This window comes from Electrophorus electricus, chromosome 1, assembly GCF_041902795.1.
Source record: "Electrophorus electricus isolate QZ-2024a chromosome 1, ASM4190279v1, whole genome shotgun sequence".
NCBI classification, from domain to species: Eukaryota; Metazoa; Chordata; class Actinopteri; order Gymnotiformes; family Gymnotidae; genus Electrophorus; species Electrophorus electricus.
In genome coordinates, this window is record NC_137497.1 from 16,979,836 (window position 1) to 16,986,220 (window position 6,385).

The following is a 6,385-nucleotide window of genomic DNA, read 5'->3' on the forward strand; positions in this document are numbered from 1 at the left end:
GGGGAAGCGGGCAGCTCTTGTTGAGGTGAAACGGCTCCTTGCAGCTGAGCAGAAGACGGAGAATAAGCTCACTGCTGCAAAAATACGGAACCTTGCGCTGCAGATGAGGGTACAAAGCCGGGAAGAAGCTATTGGAGAACTGGAGGAGAGGACAAAGGCTGAAAAACTGAAATTTGAAAATGAGAATTATAAGACTATGATCTTGGAGTATGAAGAGGAGGTTATTCGAATAAAGAAAGGAATTACCAGCACTAGAGAGGTATGACGTCCTATTAAACTCAGTAGATTAAGACTAATGTGGGTGCAACTTCTGTTGATTTTTTAGATAGCCATGGAACTGTCAAGTAGACTTGAAAGCATAACAAGACCCATCCCATAAATCTCACCACAAAACTTGGAAATTTTGAGCCCCCATTTAAAACTGAAAATGCAGTAAATTTATTGCCACGGAGTAGGAGGGGAAGATGTATTGTACAGTAGAGTCTTAAAGGCATAGAAAATAATCTCAGTATTGTGTAACTCCACTCTCAGTTCCAGTCACATCTCAAAGAAACGATCAACTTTGTGGAGCTGGAGATCCAGGCCAAACTAGCCAATCTGGCCAAGATAAAGGCAATGATCGGCAACAAGCGGAAAGCTCTGGCAGGGGTAATGATAACTAAAGACAAGCTGCGTGCAGACAATCTGCGCCTGTTCCAGCGCTGCAGCCTGCTGAGAAACAAGAAGCTGCTCCAGGATTTTGAGAAGGTGAAGGATGCATGCGAGGACCTGCAGAGCCAAATAGACATTCTCAAGAGGCAGCATGAAAAGCTCTCTGTCAAGTGTAGCACAGTAAAGAGCAAGCTGAAGCAGAGCAGGCCACTGCAGCATTGTGTATAACACAGTTGAACACACACGTGTACACGTATATACACATACATGCTGTATGCTCTTTGTGCAGAACTAAAATAAAAACAGTACACTGTTATATTTGAAAATAGTGCTGTGCCTTTTATATTTGAAAGTTGACAAAATATCTGATATATGTGTGTTTGTGTGTGTGTCTGTCTGTGTGTTTATATGTTACTTTCCAGGGAATAAAACTGTCTGTACATGTTTAAAAAATGTCAGTATAAGAAGTCAGTATAACTTTGGGAAGGAAGACTATGTTCCAAACACAAGTCACTCGTTGTCTTCCAGTGAAGCAAATAAACACACCAGTATAATGGATTGTAATTGACATGGTTTGCCAGAATTGTACGTTTAGTATTCATCTTTGAAGAATTACATAATTTTGCTCTCTTACCCTATATCTTTATTCAAGGCTTGATGACTTATCTTGGGATATGCATCAAACCTTACCAATGTACTGCTAGTCAGATTCTCTCCACCTAGTTCCACAGTTAAATTGTGCCAGATTCTGACATCGTTGTGCGATTCAACACTGCTGGCATGTACACTATTATAGCTGTAATTAAGTTGATCACCTATTCAGCATCTCATTAAGTAGAATGAGGTGTGTCTGTGAAGGATTTCAACAAACACTTGAATGGAAGGGCTGCTGTACATGTGGAGATGCTGATTTAAGAAACAATTGGAGTGGTCTCTTATTTTTTTCTGGAGCTGTATATTGTCCAGTTAAAGCGCTGCTTTCTTTTCGCCCAATAGGATGGACAATTTGTCCGTGTTCAATAGATACTTAGAGTTGGGGTCGGTCATCTCAAATTTTGTGAAGTAAATTTGTTGTGTTTGACTGAATGTTTCACATTCAGTGAGGAAGTGCAGCTCTGTCTCTACAGTGTCATTTTTACACTGCTGACAGAGTCTCTGCTCTTCTGCAGACTGCATGACTTATATTGGCTGGTCTGGATGGGCAGGCTGTGTTCCCTGAGTCTGTACTTTGTCAGCGTGTTTCTCTGTTTAATGTCACTCACTTTGTACAGGTAGTCTGCTACAGTGTACTGACATTTTAGGGTCAGATAACAGTGCATTTTGCTTTGAGCTTGTGTTTGTGTGTTCCAACGGGTAATGTAGTTTAGCTTTTGTAGTGTTATCATTTGGTTTGGTCTGATTGATTGTATTTCAGACTGTTCCTTGTGTGTTACAGTGTTAGTGTCTGTTAATGAACTCAGTGTCAGGACCAGCTGTGTGAGGGGACCTGCTGTGTGAGGGGACCAGCTGTGTGAGGGGACCTGCTGTGTGAGGGAACCAGCTGTGTGTTTGTTCCATTATAAGTGGCCCTCACACATCACAACCATACAGCAGAATTGGTTGTATGATAGACTGGAACATTTTGAGCCAAATTTGAATTGGTATTTGCATGTGAATTTGACGTTTGATTGCATAGAATGCCCTGCTTGCTTTCTCTTTCAGTTGACTGGCTGTTGGATTGAAGTTTCCCATTGAACTAATCTTTAATCCTGAGTAATTATAATTTGTACAGGTTTCAAGTGTTTGTGTCCATAATGTGAAACTTGTGTCGTGTGTTTGCCTGAGATCTGGCTCTTTTTGGAAAATGATGGTTTTGGTCTTTTTCAGGAATTTTTTACTTGTGTGTTTAATCATTTCATTTCAAATGCCATCAGACACACTTTCTTTTTTTTGGTTTTAAGAATAGAAATCTTTTATTGGTCGTTCTAATATATTAAATTTTTCAGTTATATGCTTTTGTTCAGGTCTTGTATTTTTGAGTAATTGATTGTAAAGTGATTTAACATGTGTTATCCAATATGTGTTTTGAAAAGCCAATTCTTCTTATTTAGATTTATTAAGAGTGTTCAAGAAATGTGTGTAAAAGTGTTTGAATTTCTTGAGAGTTGATTGGTTTCTGAAACTCCTCTGTGCTGTTTTGGGCCCATCTGTATCGTCTCCTGGTATTAAACAGCTTACTGGTCAGTGTGGATGCAGCACTGTTAGTCTCTGTCCTATTAATGAACACAGTGATTTGGCTGTGATCAGACAGAGGGGTTAGTAGCTTTACAATGAATGTACTGAGAGAGAATGTACTGTTATCATGTAATCCACTGTATTGCCAAGAGGTGAGCAAAAGGTGGATCTCCCCAAAGAGTCTCCTCATAACCTACTGTTGACAATGTACAGACCCAGATTTTGACAGAGCTGCAGGAGGTCTTTTCCATTCCTGTTTACCTGTGTGTCAGAATGATATCAGGAAAGAAACGTTTCCTTGTATTAACAGCCCTGTGGACCTCAAGAAATGGGTACTTTGAAAATGATCAGAACATTCTTGGAAAATACAAAACATGCAAAAGGGGTTCAGGTGGAAGAGGACTTTCCAGATCTGGCAGGATTTATACAGTCTTTTCAGTGTTTGAGAAGCAATTTATAGGAGGAAGGTTTTACTGATCTAAACCTGCAACTTAACGATGAAGGTAAGAAGATTGCTTAATTTTTGTGTCACTTTTTTGTTTAGATTTAATGTTCATTTTCAAAATGAGTGTGTGTGGTGTGGCAACACTTAATGGGTCCAGGGATGTGAATAAAAGAACACATTTTTTTCAATTAATCAAATTTAAAGGAAATGATGTAGATTTTGCTCAAGAAACTCATAGTGATAGACAGAATGAAGCAGACAGGCTGAGAGAGTGAGAAGGTAAAGCCTTCCTTAGTCACAACAGCACCATGTCTGGGGGCGTGGCTGTGTCATGTCTGGGGGCGTGGCTCTGCCCCTTCCCAACAGCTGGGTTCCACAATTTGTAGTGGAGCATATTGAGGCTCTTAAAGTAAAAAAAACAAAACAAAAACTAGCCAACCTGCTTGGGGTAAAGGCACAGGGGGCTCTGGTGTGTTCTCCTTTTCAGAACGTGACACAGATGTACTCTCTGTCCAAATTTTTCTTTGGTTTAGAGCATAAACATGGTCAGAGCAGATGGATACATGCCTTGAAGTCTGGTACTGTACTCTCAGATCCTGTGGAGATTCGTAGAAGAGCAGCACAGTTCTAAACTAGGCTGTATACCAGTGACTATAGATCATACCAAGAGATGGAAAATATTTACTTAGATGGTTCTCCTCAGGTAGAAGAAGAGGCTGGAGAGAGAGAGAGAGAGAGAGAGAGGCGACCTAGACTCCAGATGGAAAGAGAGAGAGAGAGAGAGAAATGGAGGGAGAAGGAGAAAGAGGGTTAGCCGCTTGGGGACTCAAAGTCCAGATGGATGAGAGAGAGAGAGAGAGAGAGAGAGAGAGAGAGAGAGAGAGAGAGAGAGAGAGAGAGAAACGAGAGGGAGGGCCGTACGGGACTACAGATGTAGGGAGAGAGAGGGGGGGGTCCAGGACTCCAGATGTAGAAGTGGAGACTCTCTCCCTCCATTCAGAGTCTGTCACAGTGTGGCCCTCCTTCCATCTCTCTCTCTCTCTCTCTCTCTCTCTCCATCAGGAGTCTGGGTCCCCGTGTGGCCCCCCCCCCTCTCTCTCTCTCTCTCTCTCTCTCTCTCTCTCTCTCTCTCTCTCCCTCCATCAGGAGTCTGGGTCCCAGTGTGCATCTCCCTCTCTCGTGCCAAAGCTTTGATAAAGACATTAACACTAACAACAGATGACAACAATAATATTATAACCGCTTACAATATTAGTAACAACAACAATAATAATAGAACTACAACACACCCAATACCAATACCAATAATAATACCAATAATAATAATAATAATACCAATAATAATACCAATAATAATACCAATGCCAATAATAATACCAATAATAATAATAATAACAATAATACCAATAATAATAATAATAATACCAATACCAATAATAATAGTAATAATAAACCAATAATAATAATAATAATAATAATAATATCAATAATAATAATAATAATGTCTCTGTGTCTCTGGTATCTGACTCGGTCACTCACTGTCCCTCAGACTGTGGCAGGAGTGAACGTACAACGCTGCCAGTGTGCTGAACTCTTTATGTTCACCAACAACATACGGCAGCTTCTCCTCATCAGGGAGGTTTTTAAACTCAGGGAATATGTGGCTATTTTTTTTTAAAGAATTTAGTTCTAATCTGTCTAAATGTTGTACATTCATTCAGAAAGTGCAGCTTTGTCTGGGTCTTATAGTCCTGGCACTGCTGACACAGTCTCTGCTCTTCAGGTAAACAGCACTGTTTATGTCTGCTGGTCTCTATGGCCAGGCGGTGGTCACTGAGTCTGTACTTGGTCAGGGTGGATCTCTATTTTGGATCAGACAGTGTTCTTAGGTAATCTGCCACACTGTACTTTTGATTTAGGGCCAGATAACATTTTGATTGAGTTTCCCAATAAGTGATGTTGTTTTGTAATTCTGATTGGGTTTGCTGTTATTTTCTGAGCCCAGCTCTGCCGTGTGCTTTGTTTGTGGTGTTCCTGTGCACCTTTAATGATGTTGCTCCACTTAAGAATACAATCATTAGAGACAAAAATTAGTACCTTGGTATAATGAGCACATTCACAATTTAAATCAAAACACTCTCCTCACATGATGCAGAAAAGATGGTCCATGCATTTATTACATCAAGATTGGACTACTGTAATGCAGTAATATCTGGCGGTAACATTAAGCACTCCAAGTGGATACAAAAGAAAAGGTTTTTATTGGCTCCCAGTGCTCCAGTGCAAAAGAAAAACCACATCCCATCAAAAACATACAAAAATGTTCAAAAAAGGAAAGTTTAGCTTTTACAAGAATAAAAATCCAGCAATCATAAATTCTCCAATATGAATCAACTTCAAAACATCACTCTTGAATTTTCCCTTAAAAACTGAAATATGGAAAAACAGCAAATGAGGTGATGTCACTTCCTGTCTTTGGGCAGGCATATTCTCCATAAAAGTCCCCTTTAACACACTACGGTTTCTTTTCCCTCCAAAACAACAATGGAAGTCTCTCCACAAAAATAATCACAGGTAAGTTATTTTTCTCTTAATCTACTTTTGTTTTACCTTCTTCAATCAAATATACAGACTTTTCTGGCTAGATAAACATTATACTTAAACTCTAGTAACATATTATAAGAATAATATTTCATCTCAAATACTTACAATACATTTCTATAATACATTTCACTCATACTGTGTACAACATCTGTATCTATATCACTCCAACACCCAGAAAACAGAATGAAAAACCTTTCAGTTTCCAAAGATTTCCACCTTTAATGTGTAGATTTGTACAGAGTTTAACACAGTATGGTTATGATTCTACAGCATGTGTAACTTGTAGAACAGTATTTATGTCACATGTACAGAAATCAACTGCAGCTCAGTCTTTTATTTGAGCATCATTTATTGTGTGTGTGTGTGTGAGAGAGAGTGAGAGGTATAGAGTGAATGACAGATGTGTAGCATGTATGTGTGAGAGAGGTGTGTGTGTATGTGTATGAGAGAAAGATACAGGTGTATTTTGTG